Consider the following 18,523-nt stretch of genomic DNA (forward strand, 5'->3'; position numbering starts at 1 on the left):
TATTGTCATCATCAATTGATTTTTCCCCATGTTTAACCCAACACCAATATTCCTCAACAAAACCAACCTTGTACAACTGAGTCTTAACAGTATCAACTTCTCTATATGGTATGTTACAACATTTTATGCATGGGCATTTGATTTTATCTTCGCCCATGAACCCATGTTGACTGGTAGCAAAATCTATTAATTTTTTCACTCCTTGTACGAAAACATGCGATATACAACTACTACTATCTTTTCTTTCATACATCTACTTTCTACTTGGATTGTTCATTGTCTTAAATTTGTAAAGTATAAATGTAAATAACACAATATTAATTGTATGTTCATTAATGTTGATTTGAATTCATATATGACATTTGAATTAAATATATAGTTATCAGACAAACATCACAAAGGTACCTTCACAACGACTCATTTCACTAAGCTAATGACCGAATGATGAACAAATCTTCAAAGTTTTCTAATTTGAATGGTTAAACAACTTTTGTAATTGGATAATAGCTTAGAATATTAGTAGAATGCTTTAATTGAGATCGACACTTGCAGAACACATATTCAAACAGAGTGTGTATCGATTACGGAACCTTCGACAACCCTAGATTTCAATGTGTTGGATGGATACTAGGTCATATTATTGGGTCGATATTATTCAATAACATGTTAAAACCCATGTAGTATACGGGCAATTATAAATTTAGATAACATTCATAATAAATATAAATATAGATCTACTTAAAATATAAATTCTATATATATAGCATTTTCCTTAATAAGGACTTGATTAAACAAATTTTTTTATTTCCATAACAAAAATGCCGCCTTCACTTTATAAATTGCAAATAGACCAAATTGCCCTTGAAGTCTAACCAAATAGGTCACAATGAACTTTTGATTAGTAAAATGGAAAAGAAAAAAATAACATACATATCAAAAGTAACATATATATATCCATACATATCAAAAGTAACACCAAAATACACATACAATATGCATCACTAATTGTGTGAATCAAAAAACTATCTTATATATATAACTACTCTAAACTAATTTCAAACATACTAGCAAACTTCACAAAAACTGCATCCCACAAAAAAATTTCACAATTCAACAACCAACTGTATTGATTCATAAAAGCTATTACATAACTGCTCACAGAAGGATGCTTTGCACAACTTCTATGTAAGCCATGGAATGTTATCTGCTTTGACTTCCTTACCAAGTGGTTTTGAACCTTGTTACAGGTATGCCTTAGATTCCAACTTCTTTTAGTATTAACGTAGGCATTATTTAACATGATCAGAGCTTCTTGTTTCCTTTCAATGCCTTCGACCATCAATATCATTCCCAGAACGAAGATCGCATCCAACTGCCCCTGATCGGCTGCATTTTGAAGCAAACGTTTCCCTACTATTTCTTCCCCTAACGTAAAATACTTCGCCTGACATACAAATAAGTAATCATAAAATTTTAAAAATACAAATATAGAAAACTAATTGAATTCGCAATTATCTAATTGCTTAAAAAAATTACCATTCCATCGTTGAAGAGTATGTGTCGGTTGTTCAACATTCTGCATCTGCTTATGACTGCATACTGTCGAATACTAAAGGGACGACGAAACCGTAGTCGATTTGTGTCTATGATTTTATATATTGCGTCTGATGTTACAGAATCTCTAAAGAGTTTGCAACTGTAATTCACACAAATCAACAAAGTTAATCTATTGACCACTAAATTATATATGTATATAATTATAATATAAGTAATACACATCATACTTACACTAACTGGCACTTAAAAGCATCGATTAGTGAATTTCCTCCAACAGTAAGCACTATTTTTTCGATCAAGTGCGATGGAAGAGTAGTAATTCTTGTTCCTTGTTGTCATGTTTGCATTCTTTCTGATTAACAACTCGCTGCCATTATGTTGAACTGCGTCGAATGTATTCAAATTAGATAACAACGAGTTTAGGGTTTATTGATCAACGTGCCCGAATTTTGACTGTTGGGGATGGAATGTAGATGATCAATCGCCGATAAAATGAATCGATGGCATGACTCTGACTACAAATTATGGCGCCTAAATATGTCGACTGTGAATTGACATAATTGCCCTTTAAGTAATTAACAAAGATTACTACGTAAATGGTTAGGGTGTTTCTGTAAATACCTACGGGCATTTTTGTAAATAAATTAACAGTTTAAATTTAAAAAGATGAAGTTAAATAAAATTATTAATTAAATATAGAGAGATATATGTCATCCATATGTCATCCATAAGCAAGTACCATGTTGACCAATGACCCATATGTCATCCATATGTCATCTATAAGCAACTACCATGTTAACCAATGACCCATATGTCATCCATATGTCATCCATAACTAACTACCATGTTGACCAATGACCCATATGTCATCCATGGACACCAATGACCCATATGTCATCCATATGTCATACATAAGCAACTACCATGTTGACCAATGACCCATATGTCATCCATGGACACCATAAGCAACTACCATGTTGACCAATGACCCATATGTCATCCATAAGCAACTACCATGTTGACCAATGACCCATATATCATCCATATGCAACTATTATGTTGACCAATGACCCATATGTCATCCATAAGCAACTACCATGTTCAACAATGACCCATATGTCATCCATGGACACCATAAGCAACTACCATGTTGACCAATGACCCATATGTCATCCATGGACACCAATGACCCATATATCATCCATATGTCATCCATAAGAAACTACCATGTTGACCAATGACCCATATCTTATCCATATGTCATCCATAAGCAACTACCATGTTGACCAATCACCCATATTTCATCCATGGGCACCATAAACAACTACCATGTTGACCAATGACCCATATGTTATCCATATGTCATCCATAAGCAACTACCATGTTGACCAATAACCCATATGTCATCCATAAGCAACTAGCATGTTCACCAATGACCCATATGTTATCCATATGTCATCCATAAGCAACTACCATGTTGACCAATGACCCATATGTCATCCATGGACACCATAAGCAACTACCATGTTGACCAATGACCCATATGTCATCCATATGTCATCCATAAGCAACTCCCATGTTGACCAATGACCCATATTGTTGGATTAATGTCTAAGTCCATAACTGTAATTGGTAAGACTTGACCCGATCCGGCATGGTCCATTTGGGTTGCATGGCATCATATATTTGGATAGACTATAATGAGAGAAATAACACTTAAGGTTTGTTAATATATTATAAGTTATAATATATTAATAATATTATTTAATTAGTATTGATCAAGAATTAATCTAGAATTAATTAAGTGATCAAAAGAATACTAATTAAATATATGGGTTGATTGTGTAAATCACCCATATTTGTATAGTGGGCTAATGCTCCATGGATTGTCAAGTTGGGCTAAAACCCATAAGATGCTCCATGGATGCTCCATGGTATGTTTGAACCCATGGATCCAAGGAAATGGAAAGCCATGACAATTAGGGTTTACCCTAATTGTCACTAACTATATAAGCATCTTATTGTTGACAAAATCGGGCACTAGAGTATAAACATAAGGGCTAGCCGATTTTCATGAAGTGTGTATATTCTCTCAAGTCTTTCTAAGTGCATATGATGTTGTGTGAACCATTTGAGGTGTCACACTTGGGGCACTTGGCACTTAAGCTTCATGAAGACAATCTACATCAAAGAGGTATGTAATTCTAACTTGATATATTCATATGAATCAATGTTATTATGCTAGTTAGGATGAATACCTTGGAAAGTTCATATTTGCATGTATAATAGAGAAAACATAGATCCAAGGTATTTAGGGTTGCATGTACACTTAGGAGTGTTAGAATGCTCAAAACCCAACAGTGGTATCAGAGCCTAGGCTTGTTTTCTTGTTATACTTGCTTAAACTACTAAAAAATCGAATTTTGGTGTTGTTTGCACAACAGATTCGCCGAGTCCACTGATGGACTCGCCGAGTCCAAGGCAAAAAGTATCCAACTCGCCGAGTTGGTTCGTGCACTCGACGAGTTGGACCCCCTGACAACATATATTCGACTGTTTTGGTTGGAATTGGACTAGGAACATTACCCTAAGATGTTTTTGGACTTATAAACTTGTTTTTGATGTGGTAATTTTCATGCTAATCCAATTTCAAAGATAATTGTCAATAGATTCATGTTTTGTATTAGTTTAAGTGTTATGCTAATTACATGAAAAAGTTTGATTCCAATTATCTTGTTCATATGAGTTGCTTAGATTAATAGAAAATGTTGATTGATTATGTGTCTTTGATCCATTTTAATCTAAGAATTGTTTCTAAAATGTGTTTGTGTAACTTGTCCTCAAGTTACATGAAAGGTCACATGAAAGTTTCTTAAAAACTCATAAATGTTGGCAATGGTTACAAAATGAAGAGTCTTGTCCTCATTAAATGGTTTTATGACTCCATAACTTGTCCTCAAGTTATGGAGGTTCAAGAGTCACTTCATTAAATCATTAAAATGTGTAACCTTAATTAGTTCCATAAGTTACAAAAGAAGAAGAGTTACATTCTTTAATAGTTTAAAGTCTTCCATAACTTGTCCTCAAGTTATGGAACTTGAAGAGTTTTAATTAAAACTACTTTAAACTCATAAGTTATGGAATTAATTAGTTTTTAATATTTTCAAAATTTTCCCTCAAGTTTTGGAATTTGTAAAGTTTCCCTCAAGAATACTTGAATTCCAAGTTAAGCCCTTAGTATTTAAAAAAAAGATAAAATTCAAACCTTATACTTTATAATATTATAAGTTAATAATTAATATATATATATATATATATATATATATATATATATATATATATATATATATATATATATATATATATATATATATATATATATAAGAGCAAGTTAGTCTTACCGTTAGTAGGCCTCATTCACGAAGCCGGTCTATAAGGGGGGTATAAGGTTACTGCCTATAAAATGGCATCTTAATGGGTGTCCACTCTCACCCACCGCTTCCTTGACTGGTGGAGGGTCGTTAGACGAACAGGTAGGACAAGGACTATAATTCTCCCTTCATTAAAAGTATTAATGATAAATACTAAGTAACTAAACACTTATAAATTCCCAATCTTAGTTACTTAGGAAAATGTGAATAAGGTGTTAACCCATGAAATTACACTTTGCACTTTTCTTAAGTCGCTTAGTGGAGCGTGTGTGGTTTACCGGCACACTAACTTGGACTTAACAAGGTAGGCAAAGGGTTTTCTTAAAGTTTATCATAGGCCGGTGGAGCGTGTGTGGTTTACCGACACATCGGTTGGGTGATAAACATTTAAGAGTACCTAGTAATTTGCATGGTTACTTCACACCTTGTTTTGTGATCCTCGGCATCCCAGTCACAAAACCTGAAGGGCACACTCGAGATTGAAACATGCCATGGAAAAGTTCAATGAATCTCAAAAGAATCTAGGAGTTTCAAAACCAATTAAAACCTAATAATACATTTCGTTTATCTTGGTGGAAATTGGTGAATCGTCATTCACCTACCTTCAAATATTTTATAGCTTGGATTACGGCATCCCTCTTCCAAGTTATAAAAGTATTGTGTTGGGTCCTAGCCTTAATATTTAATATTGGGTGTTATATTAGGGACTTTAAATCAACTATCTTGAATATCTCCCAAAAGATGTCTGGTTCAGACATCTTTGATCTTCTCAAATCTCTTGGAACTTAACTTCTTCCACCTCCTCCAATTATTCTCCTTAACCCACAAGTTCAAGGTCACTCAAGCCCTATTGGCGAGCAAGGTCTATATGTGATCGCATCTTGGAGATGAAGTCACATATTGACAAGCCGGGAGAGTTGGGTGTCAAAGTCTTAAGAAAGTTGGATGTTCAATCACTTTCTAAGTCACATAGTGAGTTCCTTTGGGACTACTATGAAACAGACTATGACATGACCCTTAAATGATCTTATCTATTTGCTTGGTGCTGCTGAATCAGCAATGATTTGGAGGACTAGTAAAGCAAGTTTGATTAAGAAGATCAACTTCCCAAACCTTAAATGGACATTGACAATGGTAACATTGGATATCCAGAAAAAAGCTTTCTCTTCCTAATGGAAATGGATCGGCCATAGTCAACTCGGTTGACCAAATGGTAAAGAGAAAGTCAAAGTCTGTGATAGTCCTGTGTACCATTCCCATAGAGTCCATATGTTTATATTGCCAAAGGAAGGCGCATTGGTTACAAAACTTCCTATTTACCTGAAGGATCATAGGTTTGATCAAGTCAAGTTGTTTGATTCTACTTCAGGTGAAGTCCAATATCTAACTTTGTTAAGTTTCTATTCTGAGATTCTTATTACATAATGTGACTGAGTCACATGTTCATGTTTCAAGAATCAAATAAAAGTGAAGAAACTTAAAAGAAGTATATGTAGATTCTGATCGCGAAGATGGATTTCACTCGCATGGTTCGGTGATCAGAATTTTTGGGCTGTTACCTAAGAGTTATAATATATATTGCTTAGGAATAGATAACAACAAGTTTTCATATGGATTGTAAGGATAAGTTTTTCCGCAAAGTTTTAAAAATAAAAGGTAAATCTTTTGATTTTAGTGATTTTATGTATCCTTACAATCGCGTTTGTGGAAAATCGTTGCTTATAAAATTCCACTGATAGAAAAATTAGAAAGTGAATTTGATTCTTTCATTTGTGGTAATGTCTAAATTTACCAAATAAGGAAAGATTCTTATCACCCAAGTTTCAGTTGGATAGAAACTTGGAATCATGCAAGTTGTATAGCATGATGAATGAGAACTTTCAAGCATTGGAAAAATTAAGACTAACTACTTGTTCACATGGATGTGTGAGTCAAGTAAAGGACTAAGGGATCGAGTACACATTCTTGTGCACTGGTTAAGTCCACCACAAAAGATCGATAAGACTATTCTTCATAATTTACTATAGCTCAGTAAATATGGTTATACTTACAAGATTAAGTGTAATTCTAAGACATTGGAAAATGTTCCAATGTATGGTAGAGCGAATAAAAAGAATCAACTTAGGCAGAAAGATCAAAGTTTCTCAAATCTGAAAAGATGGGAGAGTACTTTAGTATCATGTTTTAAGACCATCTTAATGATTTTGAGACCTTATCACAATTCATCCTCTAAGTGGATTCTGATAGTTAAGAAGAGGAGTTATGAATTGTTGAAGTGGTTAAGTCAAGAAGATGATTCATACTTCGTTCCAAAAACAATTCTTAGAGTTATACTCTAAGATTGTAACTTGAGTGACATGTCTTAAAGGAAGGTTTAAAACACTTGTCAAATGTAAGAGTAAAAGTTTTCTACTCTTGTACATTTGAAATTGGTAAGTTGTGATGTTTTGGATAAAAGAAAGACCAACTAAGGCCAATTGTGTGAAGTATTTGTCTTGATAAAGAATCCGCACTATATCTTGAATGTTTGACAAGATAGTCTTATATGTCAAGAGGACAGTGGGAGTCTTAAAGATCCTGAAAAGAATTTCAAGATCTAATCAAGAATAAAAACCTGTAGTTTAACACTAGCACACGACGTGAGGTTTATAACCTATCGTATTGACATACTTTATTTCTGTGCCCATTCCAATTAAAGTTGGCTTTGCATATGAGTTCTTAGATTTCTCAATTGGTTGCATAACAACTTCGAAGCAATGGTAGGGCTTTGAGCTGCCAGGTAGCAAGGAATTCAGATTGAGTTCAGTCCATATGAGTTTGGATTTGTCATTATCTTTGTCTTGTGACTATGGTTTTCACAATTCACATGGATAATAACACATACACCATAAAATCTAAAGGTCATAAGGTTTTTCTCCGATTCATGAAAAAGATGGTTAGGAAACACTTCCACCAAGTAGATTTGAAGCAGATGGCAAAAGGTCTAAACAATTAAGACTATGATTACGGCATCCCTTTTCATAGTTCTTAAAGTTGTTTAGACACACATGTGAGCTATCTAAGATAAGGTGTATGATATTGATAAAGTTTTATCAAAGCAATCTAGTATGAGAAATCTAAACTTTAGTTCAGCTGATTTCTGAGTACATGTCAAAGCTAGTGGGAGCATGAGTGTATTGCTAATAATCATCATGTTAGTGGGAGCATGATAATTATGATAAAGGTTGCAAGTTAGCAATGTTAATTATAGAAAACAAAAGGTTTCAATTGGGAAAAAGTTGTTTTGCTATAATTAAGGGAGATGAAATTATACTTTATCTCAAATCTAAAAGCTTAGATTGAGGTTTTAATCGTATCTAGTCAAGGATATATATATATATATATATATATATATATATATATATATATATATATATATATATATTCATGTTGGAATGGCTCAACATAAGGAAATTCTATATATGGGTCTATTATTTGTGTTCTAAAATTCAATTATGATTACGGAATCCCTTTTCATAATCTGAATTATGAGAACTTGGCAAATTGAAATGGAAATATTATAGCAAAAGACTGGTTTAGTCTTTATGTGAGACATCATGAATCGTGTCCCATATGCTTCGGATATAGGATCGATTACATGTGCTATATTCATTCGTTCTAAAATTTTCCAAATGCCTGGGGCATTAAGGAGGGAAAAGGTCTAGAATTGGATATGACTAAAAGGATTAAGCAATTGTTGAGGACAATCTAAGGTTTACCAAAGATTGGTTTCTCAGGGAAAGTTGGAAGTATAGTGTTAATTGTTGGAAGGACAATAATTGACATATTCTGAAAAAAGGCAACTCTTGTTCAGAAGCGATAGTCAAAAGGGGAATATGGAAATGATCCCATAGGTGGAAGTTGTTCAATAAATCTATGTAAGATTAGGAAACTTAATGCAAGAAGGATGTTTCCAAGGAGTTGATCTCCTTTGGAATGCTCTGTAATGTTTGTTGTCAAGACTTTGTGACTTTGTGCATAGTCATTACAAGAGGATCAATGCATATAAGTTTAGAATCTAACATATTTCAATAAATGACATGAATTTGGAATTCTTGCATTTGCAGTAAGGAATTGGGAGTGTGAAATGAGAATCATTGGAGTTATGTTCAATTGATCTATTTCACAAAGTAATGATCATAGACAAACAAAGTATGCATACTTGGTGTGTGGCATGACTAGTGTTTAGAAAACATAGTGTACATGCTTGGAGCATGGGACTACTAGTGTTTTAATTCAAGTATAAAGTTGATAATTTGAAACAGTATACAATGAATAATGTGTAATCATATGGTGATAAATAAAAGGTATTTTATTTATATTCATAAGTTCTGAGACCATATTGGATTCGATTATTATTGTGTTTCATTTTGCATGTTTTGACTTCCAGAATAAACTAGGTCGTTCTTCCCGAATGACTAAGTTATTCAAATAATCCACAATCGGTCATATGTTGGAAGTAGATATGAATCAAGACTGTCATGGGTTGGCTTGTAGAGGTCTAAGATGTTGGACAAAGCGGTGCTACAACACTCATGAGTGCTCATAAGTTCTGAGTATTGGATTCAACCCACGCTCATTTGAATCACTTCATGGATTTTATCACGAGTGGTCATGAGACGATAATATCTTATATTCTTCAAACCTAGAGATATGAATTGTTACTATGAGTTGGTTATACATTGACTGCACGAAAACGCATTGGTAACTCGATGTTATAAAACGTGCCTTTGTGTATGATTCAACAAGTAGTAGAACAAGCCATATGAGTCGAAGTTTATCCATTCCTTTTACCAGCAGGATAAAAGCGATATATGTGGGCCCCTCGATGATTTGGTGATGACAAATGTAAGTGCTCGGCCGGGCCCTGGACTGATTTGATTTGTTCAATTAGTCAGTCGTCATAAATCGGAAATCGGTAAACAACAAATGGACATAGAGAATGATTATAATCCATGTCTCAGTCTATATGATATCTAGAATGGAGGAATATATGATCCCTTATCTAATGGACAAGTCATTGACAAAGGTCAGAGATCATCGGCAAGGTCAGAGTTCGACGGAAGCTTTTGAGAGCTACGATTGCCAGTCGGTTCTTGAAGTCATACGCAATAATAGTTTTAGACTTATCCCGACCCGACATGGTCCATTTGGGTTGCATGGCATCATACATTTAGATAGACTATAATGAGAGAAATAACACTTAAGGTTTGTTAATATATTATAAGTTATAATATATTAATAAGATTATTTAATTAGTATTGATCAAGAATTAATCTAGAATTAATTAAGTGATCAAAAGAAGACTAATTAAATATATGGGTTAATTGTGTAAATCACCCATACTTGTATAGTGGGCTAATGCTCCATGGATTGTCAAGTTGGGCTAAAACCCATAAGATGCTCCATGGATGCTACATGGTATGTTTGAACCCATGATTCCAAGGAAATGGAAAGCCATGACTAACTATATAAGCATCTTATTGTTGACAAAATCGGGCACTAGAGTATGAACATAAGGGCTAGCCGATTTTCATGAAGTGTGTATATTCTCTCAAGTCTTTCTAAGTGCATATGATGTTGTGTGAACCATTTGAGGTGTCACATTTGGGGCACTTGGCACTCAAGCTTCATGACGACAATCTACATCAAGGAGGTATGTAATTCTAACTTGATATATTCATATGAATCAATGTTATTATGCTAGTTAGGATGAATACCTTGGAAAGTTCATATTTGCATGTATAATAGAGAAAACATAGATCCAAGGTATTTAGGGTTGCATGTACACTTAGGAGTGTTAAAATGCTCAAAACCCAACACATATGGCATCCATATGTCATCTATAAGCAACTACCATATTGACCAATGACCCATATGTCATCCATGGACACCAATGACCCATATGTCATCCATAAGCAACTACCATGTTGAACAATGGCCCATATGTCATCCATGGACAACATAAGCAACTACCATGTTGACCAATGACCCATATGTCATCCATGGACACCATAAGCAACTACCATGTTGACCAATGACCCATATGTCATCCATAAGCAACTACCATGTTGACCAATGACCCATATGTCATCCATAAGCAACTACCATGTTGACCAATGACCCATATGTCATCTATATGTTATCCATAAGCAACTACCATGTTGACCAATGACCCATATGTCATCCATGGACACCATAAGCAACTACCATGTTGACCAATGATCCATATGTCATCCATGGACACGAATGACCCATATGTCATCCATAAGCAACTACCATGCTGACCAATGACCCATATCTTATCCATATGTCATCCATAAGCAACTACCATGTTGACCAATGACCCTTATGTCATCCATGGACACCATAAGCAACTACCATGCTGACCAATGGCCCACATGTCATCCATATGTCATCCATAAGCAACTACCATGTTGACCGATAACCCATATGTCATCCATGGAGACCATAAGCAACTACCATGTTGACCAATGACCCATATGTCATCCACGAACACCAATGACCCATATGTCATCCATAAGCAACTACCATGTTGACCAATGACCCATATCTCATCCATAAGAAACTACCATGTTGACCAATGACCCATATGTCATCCATGGACACCATAAGCAACTACCATGTTGACCAATGACCCATATGTCATCCATATGTCATCCATAAGCAAATACCATGTTGACCAATGACCCATATGTCATCCATATGTCATACATACACAACTACCATGTTGACCAATGACCCATATGTCATCCATGGACACCATAAGCAACTACCATGTTGACCAATGACCTAAATGTAATCCATGGACACCAATGACCCATATGACATCCATATGTCATCCATAAGCAACTACCATGTTGACCAATCACCCATATGTCATTCATAAGCAACTACCATGTTGACCAGTGACCCATATGTCTTCCATGGACACCATAAGCAACTACCATGTTGACCAATGGCCCATATGTCATCCATAAGCAACTCCCATTTTGACCAATGACCCATATGTCATCCATGGACACCATAAGCAACTACCATGTTAACCAATGACCCATATATCATCCATGGACACCAATGACCCATATTTCATCCGTATGTCATCCATAAGCAACTACCATGTTAACCAATGACCCATATGTCGTCCATATGTCATCCATAAGCAACTACCATGTTGACCAATGACCCATATGTCATCCATGGACACCATAATCAACTACGATGTTGACCAATGACCCATATGTCATCCATAAGCAATTACCATGTTGGGTCAAAATTATGGTTTATACTTTGCTTTTCTGAGCAATTGTATTTTTATGTCTAGGACCGTAAACAGCTCAGTACTGAGCCACCCATCAGATCGAAAAAGAAATGGGTTAAACCCAACTACAAATGGGTTCCAAAGGCTCACTCTCCCAAATCTTCTAACGATTCTAATATTTCTTCATCTTCTGTTCGTGATAAACAGGATATTTCTTCATCTTAAGCTGATTCGCTTTAAAGACTAATTTTTGTTTTAGGATAGATTAAATTTGTGCATTTACTTTCGTTTCTCCCCTATGCACAAATTTAGGGGGAGAAATAAAAACAAAACAAAAATTTTAAAAATTTAAATAAAAAAAAAATCCAAAAACATTAGAAAATCAGAAAATCAAAAATATGTTGCTGATAGTTTTTGTTTGTAGATGATGTTTTGGGAAGTGATATAATCATGTGATAACAGGCAATCTGAATCTGTGTAAGGGACTGAATCTGAATTGTCTAGGCTTTGTGTTCGATGCGCTGGTAGGCACGAAAGATTTAAAATGGACTTGACTAGGCATAGATGAACTTAAGGAATCTAAAGACTTGAAAAATCTTGACCTAGATAGATCCATTTAGCCTGACAATACGACGCTCAGATAGGTTGAGCAGGGAGATATACATGATAATCCACCAGTCACACTAAAATAATCTGTATCTAGAACCGTGGTTTAACTCTTCCTCGATGTACGAACATTGTCCTTAATTCCGGTATTGACGGGGCGACTGGGGAATTCCAACAAAGTAGGCCTGTAGGAAATTATTTTCTTGCTTTCTTTCTGTTAGTCATATGTTGCCTCCTCTGACCCATATGTCATCCATAAGCAACTACCATGTTGACCAATGACCCATATGTCATCCATGGACACCAATGACCCATATGTCGTCCATATGTCATCCATAAGCAACTACCATGTTGACCAATGACCCATATGTCATCCATAAGCAACTACCATGTTGACCAATGACCCATATGTCATCCATGGACACCATAAGAAACTACCATGTTGACCAATGACCCATATGTCATCCATATGTCATCCATAAGCAACTACGATGTTGACCAATGTCCCATATTGCATCCATGGACACCATAAGCAATTACCATGTTGACCAATGACCCATATGTCATCCATGGACACCATAAGCAACTACCATGTTGACCAATGACCCATATGTCATCCATATGTCATCCATAAGCAACTACCATGTTGACCAATGACCTATATCTCATCCATATGTCATCCATAAGTAACTACCATGTTGACCAATGACCCATATGTCATCCATAAGCAACTACGATATTGACCAATGACCCATATGTCATCCATGGAAACCATAAGCAAATACCCTGTTGACTGTGACAACCCGAAATTTCCGTTTGTTTTGACTTCGTAATTAAGCACTTCAAAAATTAGCCAAATTTATCCCAAAACATTTTTGGCCGAATTTAAACTCATACGAATATTTTATTTTATATTCGTCAAGCGAACAATTAAAAAGGAAGTATACTTTAGAGTTTGCCGTATATCACGTAAGCCGCGAAACTCCAAAATTTGGAGTTTACGGGAGTAAACTCGGAGTTTACAACCGCAAACCCCCGAGAGTATAAATATGACACTTAGTCATTTTTGCTCATTTTTCACTTCCAACTCCAAGAACACTCAAGAAATCCTCTCAAGTATCATATTTCTTTTCCGTCAAATCCGCCAAAACGTAAGTGTTTCTTGCCTAGATTTGTTCATATAACACTTAATCTAGTGTTTTTACATCACTTCATCCATGGATTTCGATTTTTGCTTAGATCTTCAAGTGTTCATTAAGAACACCAAGAACACCAAGAACACGCACTAGTGTTCTTGGCAAAAAACGACCATCCAAGTTTCTAGAACGTAAGTACACTTGCCCTAGCTTCTTGTGTGCTTAGTATAAACTTGTTTACACTTGGAAGTCATCAAATCCCCATCTTCATATGTGTTTACGGTTTGGGGAGACCTCCCAAAACCGTAAACACCTCCAAAAGGTGTTTAGATGCCCCTAATGCCTTCTAATGCCTTCTAATGGTTGTGTAATGGAGTAGAACCTCACATGTATGAACTAGGAACCCCAAGAACATGATATTAAGGGCAAAACATGAGTTTACGGTTTGGGAAGGTCTCCCAAAACCGTAAACACCTTCTAAGGGTGTTTAAGTGCCCTTAACCCCTTCCTATGCTTGTATAAGTGACTAGAACCTTGCATGCATGAGAGAGAACCACCAAAACACAAGAGAAGTGGACAAACATGAGTTTATGGCTGTAAACCCATGTGTTTACGACCGTAAACACCCAAGGGAGTGGTCCAAGGACCGTAAACTCCATAAAGTGTCCCTTTTGATCCCTAGTCACTTCCTTAACCCTTGATTCGAGTCTAGCATAATTCCTTGAGTGGTTTAGGACCTTTGAACACACCATGGCACCACATCCATGAGTTTACGGCCGTAAACACATGGGGTTTATGGTCCAGAAACCGTAAACACCCTAAGGGTCTTCATTTGAAGAGTAAACTCCAATGTGAGTCCATACTCTCCTTATATGCAACCCTTGGTACCCCTAACACTTGTAGCAAAGTGTTTTCATGTATTAGGACATCCTTACTTGTTTAAATTACTTATTAAATGACTAATTGGATACTTAAATGTATCACTACATGTTAAATAGGATTCGCGTGTGTGGTCAAGTCCTCGCTTGACACTTAGCATCCTATACCGTTCGTTCATCCGAATCACCCACGCAGGTGAGTTCATACCCCTGAATTAACCTTTTAAATGATTTTAAATGCTTTTATGGGGGGGAATACAAGTTAAACTATAGAGTTATTATATCAATCACATGTGATTAATAACTGTATAGCAAAATAGATTTTTTCTTGTCAAACTACTTTATCCAGCTGAAGGTTTTCAAATCTCGTTTTCAAACCTTGTTTTAAAGTATAAATTTCTCTTTTAGATTATCAAAGGTTTTCCAAAGGTTTTCAAAGCTTGTTTTATAAACTGACACCAAGTCATAAATTCTTATATGTAAAGTTTCCAAAGGTTTTATCAAAGTTTGTTCTATGCTTTTATATCGTTAAATGCATGCCTATATATGTATAGTTATATAAGTAATGTTTAAAGGACTTAGGAAGGCTAGCTCGCCCTACCTCCTTTTCCTTGTTTGGATGTGGTTTTAGGGTATCGGTTATCCGTCCGAAGGTCGTTTAAATATTAGTTATATATCATGTATACATGTATAGTCATAAAGGTTTCCATCAGCCAGTTCATTTCCTTTGGGTAGCAAAGGCATCCTTCCATTCGTTGTTCATATACCTGAAACATTAATAACTATTATAGGAATAGTTAGGAGATTCTATTTACTCGCTTTCTAGTATGAAGAATTCCACAAGAGTCAGTTCATTCGTGAGTCTATACTATTATTATACTACTTTAAATAGAATGTGACGTACTATTTCCCGATACGACGCTTCCAAGCGCCATCGCCGTGTAACCAGAGTCTCCTGGAGGGAGAGCGGGCATCATGTGTATAGATCTATGCGGGACAGACACTCCCACACCTTGACTGCTAGCTACAGTCCGAGTCGGTAAGGCCCAATAGGTGGCATATGTCACAAAATACATCATGTGACCTGGAGGGTCATCAAGGATTTGATCGTCAATCAGCATGGTTACATACGAGTTCACATTCACCCTTTTACGTTTTAGACTTTGCTAGCTGTATCATTCATTCGATACTGTCTGGAGTCTGTATTACCTTGTATTAGACTTTGCTAACTGTATCGTTCATTTGATACTGTCTGGAGTCTGTGTTTCCTTGTTTTAGACTTTGCTAGGTGTATCGTTCATTTGATACTGTCTGGAGTCTGTACTTCCTTGTTTTAGACTTTGCTAGCTGTATCGTTTATTTGATACTGTCTGGAGTCTGTGTTTCCTTGTTTTAGACTTTGCTAGCTGTATCGTTCATTTGATACTGTCTGGAGTCTGTATTTTCTTGTTTGTAGACTTTGCTAGCTGTATCGTTCATTTGATACTGTCTGGAGTCTGTGTTTCCTTGTTTTAGACTGAGCCAGGCGTATTGTTCTTTCGATACCCTCCTGGAGTCTATGTTTTACTTATTTGTAGACTTTGCGAGGCGTCTCGCCTGGAGTCTAGGTTTTATTTACTGTTGGCCAGCAGTGTTACTGCTGAGGTAAAATATTATTTTCCCCTATTACTTTTTCTTGTGACTTTTCTCACAACTCCTTTAAAGTAAAAACTTATTATGATAATGATAGTACTTTTGGGGAAATTACTCCTTAAACACAAAACAATTGGGTCTTGGTAGAAGACTGCTTTTAATAGAAAATATAGGATTTTCTGGAAAGAATTCTAATACTCTATAGATTCTAAACCACCACCTTTCATGAGGTTATTTTGAATAAAATGTGTAATTATACTAATGTCATTAAATACTTATGAATTCACCAGCATTATAAAAATGCTGATACTCGCTTTCAAAATAACTTGTATTCTCAGGTCATCCGTAGACAGGTACACTTCGAGGGCTTTTGTGAAGACAGCCTTGTACCAAGCTGCATTATATGTTATTCTCTGTATTTTACTTTGATGTTGCTATGAAATGTAATCCATGTAAAATTATTACTATTAATGCAATGGTTGTTGTACTTTGATTACTATACTGCATATGTTGTGATACTTGACATGACGTCCTCCACCCCAGAACGTATTCCGCCGTTCTCGGTTTTGGGGTGTGACAGATTGGTATCAGAGCATTGTTTATAGTGAGCTCAGTATATCTAATCATAAAAGATATACAACCTATAAATACATTGGGATAAAACACTCTGACCCAGGATTATACTTTAAAATATAACCATATTTTACAAAAGTATAAGAACATCTAGAACATAAACACCCGAACAAAGTATCACAAGAAGAACAAGAATAAAAGTCTTCGGATGTTGAGCATTACCGTCAAACCTGGGCAGTTATGTAATCGTAAGCTGGAATAAATATAACCTGATCAACTATATTTATTCGAGATGCGACTAACGTGTGCTTGGGAGTGTTGGTGGTGTTGCAACAAATCTGAAACTTACCAAATAGGAATGCTAGAGCCAAACATAAAGTTTAAAATACTGTAGGAGTATTTTAGGATACTAAAAGACTTACAATAAACCCAGAAGCAAGTCCAGAAGTTGAAAATCAAACAAGTAATTAAAATACCATAGGGGTATTTTAGGAAACATAGATAACCTTGCGTGAAAACCAAAGAGATCCTTATCGATAGACCTATGATTACAGAGTGTATACTTCCAAGGTTATATATAGTGAAGATCCCATAGGCTAAGAATGCGTGGTTTCGATCTACTTCCTTTTCCTCGTTGGGATGTGGATATAGAGTAGTACCACATATTCGAAGGCCTATCGGATCTAAGTTATATATGATTTGTGTACGTTGTGTAATTGCAGCAGGACCCGATATGGATCATCAAGTGAAATGTTTAATAATCTCTTAGGATTCTTTAGACATTTCCATTCTCGCATGAAACCCCTTAGAGAAGCTTATCCACTTCAGTGTTCGACAGAAGAGTTGATTCAGACCCAGAAGAGGTTCATTGAGAAGATTTCCAGTTCGGAAATAAATGAACCAGGACGAGACTATTGAAACCACCAAGTGCCTATGCCTTTTAGGGACATCGGTGAGAAATTCGCCTGAACTTCCGAGGTTTCAGTCATCCATCATGAAGTGATGACACTCAGAGTCAGAATCGGAAGTAAGACGGAGTAGAAATTCAATATGTCTGGAGGAGAAGAGAACCCTAGGAAATACCCGAAGAAAACCAACGTCGATTCCAGTCAGGGATAAGAGGTGGACAGAGGGAGCCAATACATGGAACCTGAGAGATGTCTTTTCCTCGTTATCTTCATGCTAATAAATCCATAAAATAATACAATCTAGTGAGTTAGTGATTACACTACTCACACTATGTGTTAGGTAAATCGTCTTTCCCGTCGCAAGTAATACGATTAGATCGGATCTCAAAACCTCGACTGAGAGTGTTTAGCCATAAGTCTTCATGAGCCTTTTCTTCCGTGATCTTCGTTCCGAACTGTCCTCAAATCTTTCCAAAACCGG

This window comes from Lactuca virosa, chromosome 2, assembly GCF_052849685.1.
Source record: "Lactuca virosa cultivar CGN04683 chromosome 2, Lactuca_virosa_CGN04683_v6, whole genome shotgun sequence".
Taxonomy (NCBI): Eukaryota; Viridiplantae; Streptophyta; class Magnoliopsida; order Asterales; family Asteraceae; genus Lactuca; species Lactuca virosa.